This window comes from Dermacentor albipictus, chromosome 2 (genome assembly GCF_038994185.2).
Source record: "Dermacentor albipictus isolate Rhodes 1998 colony chromosome 2, USDA_Dalb.pri_finalv2, whole genome shotgun sequence".
In the NCBI taxonomy this organism is placed as follows: Eukaryota; Metazoa; Arthropoda; class Arachnida; order Ixodida; family Ixodidae; genus Dermacentor; species Dermacentor albipictus.
The window spans coordinates 13,787,665-13,802,204 of record NC_091822.1 but is presented as its reverse complement, the minus strand read 5'-3'; the positions used below and the strand labels follow the sequence as shown (position 1 = coordinate 13,802,204).

Here is a 14,540-nt window from a genome sequence, read left to right as displayed (position 1 = left end):
ATTGTATGAATGACAAAATGAAAATCAACCAAATATTAAACATTCATTCATTCATTCATTCAGAATTTATTTAAGACAACGAAAAGGTTGTCCAGGGTGACGTGGCAAAAGGCATACTTTGCCTGACGAGGCCACGCCACCCGGATGACAGGCGGCACCACAGGCTACAAAAATCAAGAAAGAGCATTACATAATAGAACACACATTCAATATTTTTTACACAATGCATAAGACATCCTTACAAAAACACAGGCTTTCGGCGGAAAAACAAAACAGCATACTTCAATGCACAATTCGACCATAGCAGTATTTACAAAACACACTAGTGATAGGTATACGTTCAGTTTTCACCTTTAAGGTTCATTTATGAGCATTGCTTTAATTAACATTTTGTATTTACGTATAGAGGGAGTGCTGCGTACAGTATCCAGAATAATAGGGTATTGATTAATTAAGTCAGGAATTTGCCATCCTAACCTCTGAAAACCGTAATTAGTGCGTACACGAGGTGTTTCCATACATTGTTTCCTAAGTTCGTATGTGCTAAGTTTAGTGTGATAGGTGGTTTCGAAGGTTATTTTGTCTAGTTTGTACTGGCGTAATATTTCCAGACATAATTTGTATGTGTGCAGTTTACTTATTTCTAGTATTCCATAAGACCTAAACAAGGGCCAGCAGCTGCGCAATAACTGTATTTTCCCAATAGCTCGTAACGCCCGCTTTTGAATTGCAAAGAGGGAATCTCGATTTGTTTGTGTCGTCGTTAACCATACAAGGGAACAGTAGCTTAAACATGAATACATAGTTTCTCTAAAAAGAAAACACAGCATGTCACTCACCATCTGTTCCATGCGGGAATCTGAAGCTAAGTATTCCTCTAAGATACGCTTTAGAGCCGCCCAAGGAAACATGAGGACAGGAAGGATAGGTTTACTGACTTTGGTCGGAATATCAGTGAAAAAAAAAAAAAAACATCCAGGCAGCACGATAAATGAATACAACACATAGTTGCACAAACAAAATAGCAGTGCGCAGACTGCCACGAGACGAATGTATAGGTATACATAACGTCGAGACCGCGGTGACAAAGTATTACACGTAAACTACGAAAATGCAACAAAAGAAAAATTGAGGAAGAACTTACAAATGGGCTATCCGCAGGGTTTCACATACGTGTCTTCTTGTCTGATGTTCCTAGATACTCTAGTCCACATGCGGCGAAGCGCGCCACACACAATCCATTCTTACCTGCAATGCACCAGACGTATATCATACAGGTATTTACAGTTATGTTTTTTCATCTGTGGGAAGGAACGAAGACTTTTCCGCAATAACAATCAGACAAGCGTCTTACCCGATTTCTTCCCGAATGGTGATAACTAGTTCCGAGGGTAGCAGGTCATTCGCACACTGTGCTTCCATTTAAGCAGTGTCGTTCCAGTGTTTCCTAGAGAAAAATTAACGAAAATACAAGACGAAAAAATAATATTAGAAATATATACATGAAAGTACGTCTCACATTTCCCTGTCCCAACTCTCGAACGCTTGATCCGTTCTCATGTAAAGCCTCTTTTTTTTTCTTCCTGTCAGAAAAAATACGCCCGAAAAACAAGGAGTTTATCATACGTTGCAAAACCATTTACACAATACAAAGCGACCTTTGTTCACTTGAAAAAGACAGTCACGCATTACACAACGTGAAATTAAAATGCCACTTACGAGTACGCATATCTTGAACGGCGAGATACGGCGGCTCCACTGCATGTGAAGGGCTTGCGCTGTTCTTGTCCATGTCACTTTTGTGTAGTTTGCGTTTATATGCGCAGTCCATGATAACAGAAATGCACCAACTAGTCTGCCAAGAGACGCGGAACGAGCTGGCATCCAGAGCTATTTGGCGGCAACTCACGCAACTGCTTGCGCCCCCGCGCCATTTGGCGGGAACTCGCCTGCGCCCCTGTGAGCAGGCGGCTGTCTGCTGTCTGTACCTTTACAAGGCAGAAATAAATAATTTGAATTTTAATAAGTATTTATCGTCAAAGCATCACGTCTATATGTGCACGAAGTTCGATAGGTGCATGCATGCATGCACGCTGGACACGGCCAAGACGTGGCACATCCTCAAAGCCATCCTGGACCCCACCAAAACCAAAGGAGAAGGACACAGGGCTCTGGAACGATTACTACACACCTACCCAGGTAGCCAACAAGACCTCATCGATGCCATCAAGACCAAGTGCTATGGAGATCCCACTCCCACACAAGCATGTAGAACACCCTACACCGGACAACCCAACCCGCTAATGGACGAACCTATTACCGAAAACGAAATGAGAGCGGTCATCGCAGCCACCACCCGTAACACAGCGGCGGGCACGGACCAGATCACGAATTCGATGATCAGAAACCTGAGCGACAAGTCTATCTCCGCGCTCACGGCCTTTGTCAACCAACACTGGGAACAAGGTACGGTGCCGGCGATGTGGAAACACGCACGAATAATCATGATCCCCAAACCGGGCAAGAAATTGGCAATTGAAAACCTTAGGCCCATATCGCTCACGTCCTGCCTCGGCAAGGTGTACGAAAAAGTTATAAACGCAAGACTACAGAAACACTTGGAAGATAACAAACACCTGCCGGACACCATGTTCGGTTTCCGCGCAGGCCTGTCCACACAAGATGTGCTACTCCAAATCAAGGAAGAAGTCCTCAGTAACGTTTCCCGCAGCGGCGAACACGTCCTCCTAGCAATCGACATCAAAGGGGCTTTCGACAACGTCAGCCACCAAGGAATCCTAGAAGGGCTGGCCAACACCAACTGCGGCGAGCGAACGTACAAGTATGTTCAGAGCTTCCTGAGCCACCGCACGGCGGAGCTGAAGATGGGAGAGATCCAGACTCCAGTGTACACCCTCCCAACAAGGGCACACCACAAGGTGCTGTCATCTCTCCCACGCTGTTCAACGTCGCCATGATCGGTCTCGCAAACAAACTGCAGGACGTAGCAGGTCTTCGGCACGCAATCTACGCAGATGATATAACACTCTGGACCAGAACAGGGTCCCTCGCTGAAAAAGAAGAACGGCTGCAAACTGCAGCAAATATCATCCAGGAATACGTCAGCCAACGGGGACTACAATGCTCCCCCGAGAAATCTGAGCTCCTACGAGTCTGGCGAGGCCGGGGTAACCACACAGTCCCCACAGACCCAACAAGAAGACTCGAGGTACGCCTCAACGGGGGCCTCATACCAGAGAAGCCATTGCTGAGGGTGCTGGGCATGTGGCTGCAATCTAACCAGCGGGCCACACACACCCTTACACTCCTCAAAACCAGTGTCAAGGCGATATCACGCATGATCTCCCGCGTAACATCCAAGAACAGAGGCATGAAGGAAAGCGACACCCTGCGACTGGTCAGTAGCCTGGTGGTGAGCAGAATCACATACAGCCTGCCTTACTATCACCTCACACAGTCCGAGACGAAGCAGGCCGACACACTTTTAAGGATGGCTTTGAAGACCGCTCTCCGCCTGCCGATGAGTACATCGACTGAAAAATTATTGGCGCTAGGGTTGCACAACACCCTCAGCGAACTAGCAGAAGCCCATTACGTCTCGCAACAACAGAGACTTGCGCGGACTCGCACGGGCCGGCAGGTCCTACAAACCTTGGGGTTCCCAGAAATAACAACACGAACCCAAGAAACCTGTTACATATACCTCGTCACGTTCAGGACAGGTTTCACGTTGCCCCGATACCGCGCAACATGGACGCTAACCTACACTCCGGCAGGAGGAGAGCAAGGGCCCAGTACATGGAGAAAGTGTTCAGATTCAATACCACGGCCCGTTTTACGGACGCTGCCATGTATGGCACGAACAACAAGGGCGCAGTTGCGGTGGCATGCGACTACCGAGGCCACGTTACCTCCGCTGCATCGACCCGACCCTGCACGATTACGGAAGCCGAGGAGCTGGCCATCGCGTTAGCCATCCGCGAGGGCCTACACGCAAACCAACCACTGACGATCCTCACGGATTCCCAGCAGGCCTGCCGCAACTTCCTACAGGGAAGAATTGGAAGACCTGCTGCACAAGTCCTAGCCGGAATACTCAAGGAGGACCCTGAGGACTTCACCATCCAAACCATCATCTGGATACCGGGCCACACAGGCATCACGGGCAACCTGCAGGCCGACAGAGCAGCTCGAGGATTTGTACATAACCGAGCACTCAACACGCCGGCTGCAGAAGACCTGGACCCTGTCGACCTCGAGTATTCAGCAATCGTCAACTACCACAGATGGCGTCGTCTGCTATATCCACCACCCCATCGAAATCTAAACACAGAGGATGCCGCTGCCTGGCGTAGGCTCCAGACGGGCACTTACACGAACTTACACATATTACATAGGATACACCCCACATCCTACAGGGACGAATGCCCATGGTGTGGGGCCACACCAACCCTATACCACATTACGTGGGAGTGCGCACTACACAACATAGAACACCCAGACACGAACACCACGAGGGAGCAATGGGAGGCACTGCTGTCCAGCTCGGCCCTCGACGACCAGCTCAAGCTGATAAAGAGAGCTAAGAAGATGGCAAAAGCCAGCGGAGCCCTGGACTAAGGGCCCCGACCATTAGCTGTTTTTTTTATTATTATTTTAATAAAGTTTATCTATCTATCATGCATACACAGTAAATACGCTTTCCAGAGAGCTTTGCACGAAAATGGTAGATATGCTTCACAGGAGACGGCGCTTGAAAAAACACTCATGATATACTATGAATTTATTAATTCTTAACTGCTTGATTGTTGAACGTCATTAGTTAATTGAGCGAAAATTGGAAGAATTTGATCTAACTCTAGTTCTTCCCAATCAAATCCGTGTCGACAGCAGTAATGCTCTATTTTATGATTTACATTGATTGGCATGCAGCCTTAATTATTCTTAGACGAATGGACAATAGCTAGAAAAATTGCAGATTTTGACATCTCTTCACAATTCGCCTTCGTATAATCGCTTCTTTCACCCTTCCCAGAGAAAACATCTAACTGAAATGTTTCCTAGAACTGCACAGTCCAAGAGTCGCCTGCGCTTCGTTCGTTTGACGATTTTTTCTGTGCTGCGACACGGCCGTTTACAATTACCGCACCGTTCGCGAACAATTTTGCTTGACTCTTTCTGCAGTTCAGATGACTATTACGAGAATTGTCTAATGCAATATCCACTTGATTAAATTTTGTTCCCCGTTAAATAGTTATTTTCTCGATAGTTTAACTACAAAAAAAGAAAGCAATAATGAACGACACAATAGTGTTGCAAACATATCCGTTTTTTAAGTATTGAAATCTTGTGCTTTTTGGTAAAGCAAATGTAATACTTACGCGATATGTCTTCTTGCGACTTGCACACTGGTCTCCACGTACTCTTGCTCTCATAATAGTGGTCGTTGCATGCGCACCCGCATATATGGCGAAAATAAATTTGATTCTGATTTCATTATTCACTCTAATTACTAGAGTTCTATCAGTCCAGAACAAAACACAGAACCATCCTTTAGCCGGAAGGTGATCTAACTGCCAGATGAACTGTCACTAACGTCTGTATGTGATGGTTGCTGTTTTTCCCCGTGTGATGAACCGCCGTCATCACTTTTGTATAGCTGGTATATATTCCGTAATTATATATATTCGTCCGTCAACATTTGTTACGCAAAAGCAACAACAACAAAAAATTGCTACCTCTCACTTCTTCAAAGCACTGCGCAGCCTGTCGGAACGCACTGGAACGTGTGAACGCATGGCCTGAAGGCTCATTTTCAAAGTGTTGTTCAATTGCTGCCTGAACCACTCGTGAAGACCTTTCGTGCCCCGTTACTTTATTATGCTAGCTTTTCTTGTGACCGATGACAAGACATTAAATTTGGCGGCCTCTGCAAGACTAAGCTGCATCAACACAGCTTCTTAAATATACGAATTGGCTCAGCGGCTGTCGGACAGTGTGCATGGTCCCTTGTGGCACGTCACTAAAAAACCAATTAAACGCTTAGCGTATATGCACAAAATAACGCGATCACTAATATAACGTGAGAGGGGACTTTCGGTCTCACAAAGAAAAAACGATATATATATATATATATATATATATTACACGAAGTGATGTCGCAAGGAAACATGAAACGACGTAGAAAAGCGAGCGCTCGCAAAGCGCAATTTATTACTCGTTACTGCGAACTGCCGTCGCAAAATGCCGTGAAAGGACAAGTGCCTGCACAATCACTCATTGTTACTGCTGACTTCTTTGTCACCGTCGGCGATGACGGTTTCGGCCCCCCATGCGACCAAAGTTATTCGGCAGGCAGCACTTCAGACATACCCGTAATAGAATCGAATACGGCGAAGGCACTGTGCGACGATTCTCCGGGCGACTTCGAAGGCCGCTCACTTGGCGCGCCTGCACATCACCGCCGATCGTCTTGCACAAGGTTTCGATTAATACGCCGTAACCATATTGATGCGGCGCTAAGAGTGTTTAAAACCGGGAGGATAAAGGCGGCGCGAAATGAACAGTGAGAACTCCCAGCTCGCGCGCTCTTGCGCACGGTGAAATGTCAGCGTTAGATAAAGTAAAAGAAAAATAGCACACGTTATGTTCATGTCACGAACCCGAATATAATGCGAGGCGCGTTCCAAGACTCGAAATTTCGGGGAAAAAACTTGCGCTATATTCGTGCAAATATTAAGTGCGCATCTCTCGTGTGTCGCCTCTTCTCTGGCTCACGCTGGTAGCAGCAAGTAAGGAACACCTCCTTTATAGTAATGTTATTTCATTACTTCAATGGTCAACATACACCAGCATTCAGGCGCTACAGCTACGTGTGTCTCTGTGTGTGGTTGTACCCATTCGCTACATTATGTCATTAATTACAAATACTCATTTAGGCGTAAACCTCGTTTATGCATTATGGTGTCTTTATCAATTAGACGTCATTTCGGATGTTCGGTGGTCTCGATTTGTCATCTAAGTGCATCATAGCCCCATATAAAAACCAGAAAACATGTATATTCGAACGCGGAAACCGGAAGTTCGATCACGTCAAACGACTGTTTCTTTTTTATATATATGTGCCAGCTGGAAGTGCGGGATATCTACCGGACATTCATATGTAAAATATCCACAATGAGACTTCCGACGGATGTGATTTCGTATACTGAGGCAGTACAGGCATGAGTCATATATTGTAATGACGAAGCTTTATTTTAGATGAGAGCTATAGGTTACGTGGCCGCCTGCATGTAGCGCGCAGTCTGCCATTTGGGGAGTGGTGCCATTGTCGAGAAGGCCCTTCCTCTTGCGCAAGAGCGATATATGAAAACGCTATACCTGAAAACGTATTAAGTTGACAGCAGCAATTGATGGACAAGAAAAAAGAAACCTATATAATATTGCATAATGTAAGCCGTTACATGTTTTCAGCCAGAAACTTATAACTATATTAAGCAAAGCTGTATAGGTAAAATTATACTTATTAAAAAAAATACTTTTAAACTGTACATTTGTTGCGACGCACTATAGCGTATGCATCCATGTTAATTCTTCCGCATGCAAGTGCTTTTGTGGTGCTGCCTTGGGTGTGTTTCTGAATTTGTCATCTTGGGCTCAGATATAGATCGCACCGTTTATTCAAAATTTACTGACAACAGACACCGCTGGCGTCTCGGCCGCAAGCGCAGCCTACAGCGACCGAAAATAAAGGTTTCCCGCGCTTCGCCGCCTGCCTTCCCTGGTTGCGCACGTTTTTTTTCTCTCTCTCTTTTTTTTCTTACCCCTCCTAGCTCCATACTGCAGTTACCCGGCCACGCTACTCTGCCTCGGGCTCGGTCCTCCCTTCTTGCCCGCATTCTTCCCCGTCTCTGTACTATTTTCATTTACTTTTTTTATTCCCTTAGTCCGAGTCGCCAGAGGCTATATCAGCTTGTCGTTGGAAGTAGGCATGCGCGTTTACATTGCTTGTTCGTTAGCGCTCAAATTTCGCAATGAGGTCGCATTCTTTCTTCTTGCATTTTTCACAGAGTGTTTAATTAATCTCTGCTTGCCACGGTTCATGCGAAAAAGACACCTCCTACCCAGTCGAACCAAACCCACTGCGAACGAACCAGTTTAAAAGCAATGCAAAGCGTTTCACCAATGCGGAGAAACAAAAAATGCCGCTTTTTAGCGAAACATGAGTTGAAACCAAGCAGCAAAACGAGCAAACTCATAAAAAAATAATTTAAAAGAAAGGTCCAGATGTGCAGTCTCGTGCTTCGGCAGTGTGCATCATTTGTGGCGGCATGCAAAATGCTCGTTATTATTTATTTATTTATTTTTTATTTATTTTATTTCAACATCAGACGAAAGCAGAGCCTGATGTAGGGACAGAAGCTAAAGGCTGATGGAGCCTGACGAGGCCTCTGACCCCAAACAGTCTACAGCGGTTACAGATACAACACAAATCTTAGAAACAAAGGAAATAAAGTAAAAGAGACGCAGTATTTGACACCTATACACAAATGTAGTGCATATACTGTTGCACACAAATGACACATAACAAATCATACAATGATACATAATAGGATAATACAATGATACATAATGATACAATGAAACAATACAATGATACATAATAGGACGCTAAGCAAATTACTTGAATGAATCAGCACAAACAGCTGTTGTACAAAAGCATACAAATAAAATATAACTGTCAGTGAAACTGAATAATGTTGCTTGAAACGACACAAAAGTAAGATAGGAGCAATTACTAGTCATTTTGTGTTATATAGAGTTTAAGTATCCTTTACGAGAAGACAGTAAAATATGAAAAAACACTTCAATTTTGGCTATAGTTAAATTGGCAGGATAACAATAGCTCCCTAAGTTGGCTTTTAAATGCTTTTAATTTGCATTCAAAGTTTAGCTTGCCTTCAAATTTGTTTAAGATCGCAGGTATTTGATACGCCATTGTTTGCCTTCCATAATTTGTTCGGATTTTTGGTGTTCGGTGTTTTCGGTGCCTCAAAAGGTATTCAGCATTTGCAGAGTCCATAATTCCGTATAGTTTCTTCTGATGCATTAGTTGCAGCGCTTTTAAATAATATAACTGGTCTGCCTTTAGGATACCGTGTTTCTTAAACAGTGGAGCGGTTCTTAAGTCTTGTGGATTACCACAATAAGATTCAAAACAGCGCAGAATTTTCTTCTGCAAAGTAATTAGTTTAGTATAATTGTATTGCGTAGTAGTGCCCCAAACCATTAAGCCATAGGTTAATTTGGAATAAAAAAGTGAATAATAAATGTTCTTTTTTAGCCAGAGCGGTATGAGCGCAGATATCCTATATAGACATCCAACTGTGCGGGCAAGATCTACACTTAGGTTTCTAACGTGCACTGACCAGCTCAAGTCTTCCTGAAACCAAACCCCGAGAAATTTTTGTGTCTGAACTTGTTTTATAAGGGTGTTTTCAAATTTCACGTTAAGTTTGTGGTGTAGAGGTTTGTTGGGAGGACGAAATATGACATATGTTGTTTTAGAGGCATTTAATCTTAACTTGTTTCTGCTTAACCAGTTCGAAAGATGCACAAGGTAGTCATTTACAGAGGATTCAAGGGTCAGTAAGTTATGCGAAGAGAAAAAGACATTGGTATCATCAGCATACATTATGGTTTCAGCGGAACTATCAATTTTGACAATGTCATTGATATAGACAAGAAATAGTAATGGGCCCAATATGGATCCTTGTGGTACTCCTTGTTTTAGCTTCGCGAGTGTTGATAGCGCATCATTAATTTTCACCAACTGATAACGATCATTCAGATAGCCATCTAGAAGATCTAGTACAATACCTCGGACACCGTATCTTGATAATTTGTTAAGTAATAAATCAAACTGTATGGAATCAAAAGCTTTCTGAATGTCTAAAAACAAACCTAGTGTATATTTTCTACATTCCATGTTTTCAATTATACTGTCTTTGATGTGTACGAGAGCGTGTTCTGTCGATCGATGCTTGCGAAAGCCATATTGACATTGGGTTATGACCTGATGCTTTTCTAGAAATGAAACTAGCCTCTCATGAATGACGCATTCAAATATTTTAGATATTGTAGGAAGTACTGAAATAGGTCGGTAGTTAGATAAATTGTTTGTATCACCTCCTTTGAAAATTGCGGTGACTTTGGCGATTTTTAATAGCTTAGGAAATACGCCTGTTGTTAGAGTGAGGTTAATTATGTAGCTAAGAACTTCACATATTAAAGGCGATATTAATTTTATTTCATTTGAACGAAGTTCATCCACGCCTGGAGATGTATTATTCTTTAGCTTGCCAATTATACTTGAAATTTCACTAGGATCAGTAGGTTTCAGGAAAAGAGAGTGATTCAATATGGTGTCTAGTGGCATACTGTCGTCGCTGACAGTTTCGCTCATGGTATTGTAGGAGCCAGCATCCACAAAATGTGTGTTCATTGTATTAGCTAGTTGTTCACCGATGAGTGTTTTACCATCAAGTACGAGCTGCGTAATCCTATCCCTAGTTTTTGTTCTTGAAGTGAGCGAGTTTACAACCTCCCATATTCGTCGCCGATTATTATATATGCTCTCAAAAAGATTCTGATAGTAGTACTGTTTTGCTTTTCTTAACTCCGTCGTTAAAGCATTCCGATACTTCTTAAACTCTGTGAATGTATTTGGATCCCGTGAACGGATAAAATCATGGAATAACTTATTTTTTATTTTGATACGGCGATAAAGCTCTGAATTAATCCAAGGTTTCTTGTGTTTTCTTCTATTACGACCGGTCGGCTGTAATACAGGAAATGCGGCATTGTATGAAGCGTGTAGTAAAGAAAAGAATTTCTCGTAAGCGCTGTCTGCATTTTCGTCATTGTAAACGTCACTCCAGTCAATCAGACTGACCAAGTGGAAAAATTCTTTTTGTCTTGGAAGGTTTATGGCTCGTCTACCTTCTCTGTTAATATAGGGCTTGTCATAGTGCTTAGCGGTTGAAAAAAGCAAAAAGACTGGCAGATGATCACTAAGAGCATAAGAAAATATTCCGCTCGAGATGTCTCGTGGACTGAAGTTTGTTATGCAAACATACAAAACAGTGGCAGTTTGTTTTGTAAGTCTTGTAGGTTTATTTATATGGTTTGCGAAGCCATACGTAGATAACAGTGTCTCAAAATTTTCAACGTAAGCATCATTGGAACTTAAGTCGATATTGATGTCCCCCATAATAATGCAAGATGCGTTTGAAAAGACAGGGGAAGCCAAGAGTAAGTCCACAAACTCTACGAAACGACCTTTGTGCCCTAGCGGAGGGCGGTAAAGAGCGACCACCACTATTTTGTCGATACGCAAGCACAAACATTCACAATCGGCATTCATTACCGAGAAATCACTAAACACTTCATGAGTAAAGGTATTCTTAAAGTAGACAGCCAGCCCTCCACCCTTTTTTTGCCTACGACAAAGATATTCAGACCGATAGCCTGGAAAGTTTGGTTTTTGTCGTTATCTGAAAGCCATGTTTCAGTAAAGATTAGAATATCGAAGTCAACTGATAACGAATGCAAAAAAACAGAAATGTCATCTGCCTTTGGTCGAATGCTTCTACAGTTTGCATGTAATGCAGAAAAAAACTTTCCACAAGAAAATTCACGATTAAAAGCGTCAACTGTGTAGTATCTGCTGTTCTCCTCTGGGTTCATCATCATGAACAGGAAAGGCAATTAAATCACATTCAATTTAGTCTTCAACAATTGATTTTATCTAAGTCTCCTTCATGAGCAATGTGAATTATGTCGGAGTCTTCATCTTTACGTACAAGCACCTTGCCTCCAGTCGTCCAGGCAAATTTCCATTTGGCAGCCTTTTTCCTTTTAATCGCATCTGAAAGCAGTGCCTTGTTTTTTGGAGTCAAGTGTTCGTTCACAAAAACCGGGGTTGTTCCTTCAAGACCAAGCATAGAGCTGTCTATCTTCTTTTTTCTGCACTTTGATAACAACTCATTTCGCTGATTTCGTCTGACAAAGCGAACAACTATGTTCTTGACATCAGCATTGAATGTACGCACATAGTGACACGTGTCAATGTCAACCATGGTGTCAATGGTTACCCCTACACTTTCGCCTATTTTGCTTATTACTGCAAGTGGGTCCTTTCCATCCGGGACGCCCTTAATCTCGAGGTTATTGAGGCGCTGGTATTGCTCAAGCTCTTCACATCTTCGTGATAATCGGGCGTTTTCGCCTTTCAGTTCAGTGTTCTGTTTAAGCAATTCCTGCATTTCAAGCCTCAAGTTTTTGATTTCATTAGTGGTATCTTTGACATCATTGCAAATATCAGTGCAGTAAGACACACTTTTCTTTAGCTCCCGCATTTCTTCCCGGAAATCACGCCTCAAATTCTCGAGAGCCCTTGTCATCTCACGCATATCTTTTGTCGTGTCCTGTTCCGAAGGCACGCCGCTCCCTTTTACAGTGTTCTTTCCAGCATCTTTTCCCGCCATTAGACATAAAAGCACATGCACAATATAGCACAGGCAACAACAGTAGATTGTTCGGCAGCAGTGCACTACAAGTATTTACAAAATCTGTGGCACAAAATTCCTCACCTGCGAGGGCAAAGAATAAATGATGATCAGGTCCGTGCTGTGCGTGCACCGCTGCCGAACTGTGCAATGCAGTCTGTGTGGCCTCTTTTATAGCGTGCGTTGTCTTCGGGGCGTTGCTGTTGAGGTAGTCACGGGACCAAGGTTTTAGCGCAGGCGCACCGTCCGATGAACGCGTGGCAGTCTTCGGCGAAGATGGGCCTTGATAACCTGGTGCGATCTGTAGCACTGCGAGGGCAAAGAATAAATGATGATCAGGTCCGTGCTGTGCGTGCACCGCTGCCGAACTGTTGCCGCTGCCGAATTATTGTAGTTGTCTACTTAGTGCAATACATTTTATGCTGTCTCAACAAAAAAAGAATACGTGGAGCCAAAGTTCAGTCGGCAACTAAAGCCGGCCCCATGCATTGCCGGCTTGTCGCACCGCCGAGCGTTTGGCGCGCTCGGCGTTCAGTCGTACTCTGACGGAGGCCCAGCCCGTGCGGCCGGCCGCGTGCCGAGGTAGCTGGAAGGAGGCGTCGGGCCGACTGTTTTCGGAAGTCGGGTGGCCAGTGAAGCCGGCTGCCGACTATTTCCCAACAATCGGCCAATCATTGGCAGTCGGCTAGGGTTGCTTGGGATGACAGCTGCTGTGGCAAAATTCTGGTATTAAGTCTCTCCAACGCCAATCTTGCTCTTGAGAGGTGGCGCACTGCTTGCACAGTCGACGTCAGGGGAGGCATTGAAGCTGAAGCAGGAGTTGGTTGTGCAGAGGAAAGTGCATCATACAGTATGTGTCCCGACATTGCACCGCATTCCTTGTGGGCAATATTGGAGGCTGCATTGGACACAGCAATCCCGGTCTTCAGTAGCTTTTCGAGATCTGACACTGCAGCCCGAACGTCCAACATGTTGCACCCGGATTACATTCGCAAACTTCCAAAGAGCGATTCAATTGGATCGCTGTTGAATTTTCGAGTGAGCACAAAAGAAAACTTCTCTTCTGTCAACAGATATCTGACGCACGCCACTGTCGAATAGGTGGTTAACAGAATTGCTTCATATGTTTCGACTGTGAGGAATTCACAGGCATGTCCATATCTTTTCTTTAATGTCTCCAAGTACATAGGAAAAGTGACCTCAAGCCATTCAAGCCGCGGATCAGCACTGTCGTGAAATTGACGACCATCCGGAAAATTGTGGCGTATGTGCTGCGTCGTGTTGCTGACATCGTGAAGCATGAACCACCGATAAGCATTCTTCATGAATGTAATTGTTGGGCCGGCGGCTGAAAATGACAGCGCACAAGTGTGTCCAGCCTGATCCTTGAGATGCTCCAAGGCAGCGGTTACACTTGGAGACATGAGCTGGACGGCTCTTGCCACGTTCATTTATTCTATGTTACTTGGATAAACATGCTTCCTGCTTAAAAACCGAACAGGCTTTACAGACAAGCCTTTCTGCACTTCGTAGAGGTCTTTTATGAGTGAAGCAGAAATCTCACCTTTCGGGCCAAAGTCACGCGATAGAAACTGTGACCCCACGTTCTTCAGCACGTGGTACGGATCAAAGCTAATGAAAAGAATCCTGCTGCGGTCACAGGGGTGTTCAATCCAGTACGTAAGCAGGCCATTTCCGAGCAGTTTCATGCAATTCACGTTCACTTCATGATTGTCCGTGACAAGGCGAACAATCCTAAACCCACAAGCTTCCACTTTTTGCATGACGAAAATAAGCAACTTGTGGAGTTGGGGGCCCGTTAGCCCTTTTCTAAAATAGTAGGCAACTGGAATTCGAAACTTTGTTGTCAGTCCACTGATGACAAAGTACAGGAGCGAATTGTCTAAGACAAGGTCACCGTTTTGCTTTTCCACCCCAAAGTCTACTTGC

At 44.1% G+C, this 14,540-nt stretch overlaps 1 protein-coding gene across 1 annotated transcript in view; it reads right to left on the bottom strand.

Moving 5' to 3' along the window:
- The window catches only part of LOC135910907 (inversin-like), a 686,529-nt gene extending 673,574 nt beyond the window's left edge, over positions 1-12,955 (bottom strand). The window contains exon 1 of the mRNA XM_070533476.1: positions 12,675-12,955. The gene's annotated coding sequence lies outside the window, so the exon portion shown is untranslated. The remainder of the gene's footprint in view (positions 1-12,674) is intronic.
- Between the last annotated feature and the right edge of the window lie 1,585 nt (positions 12,956-14,540).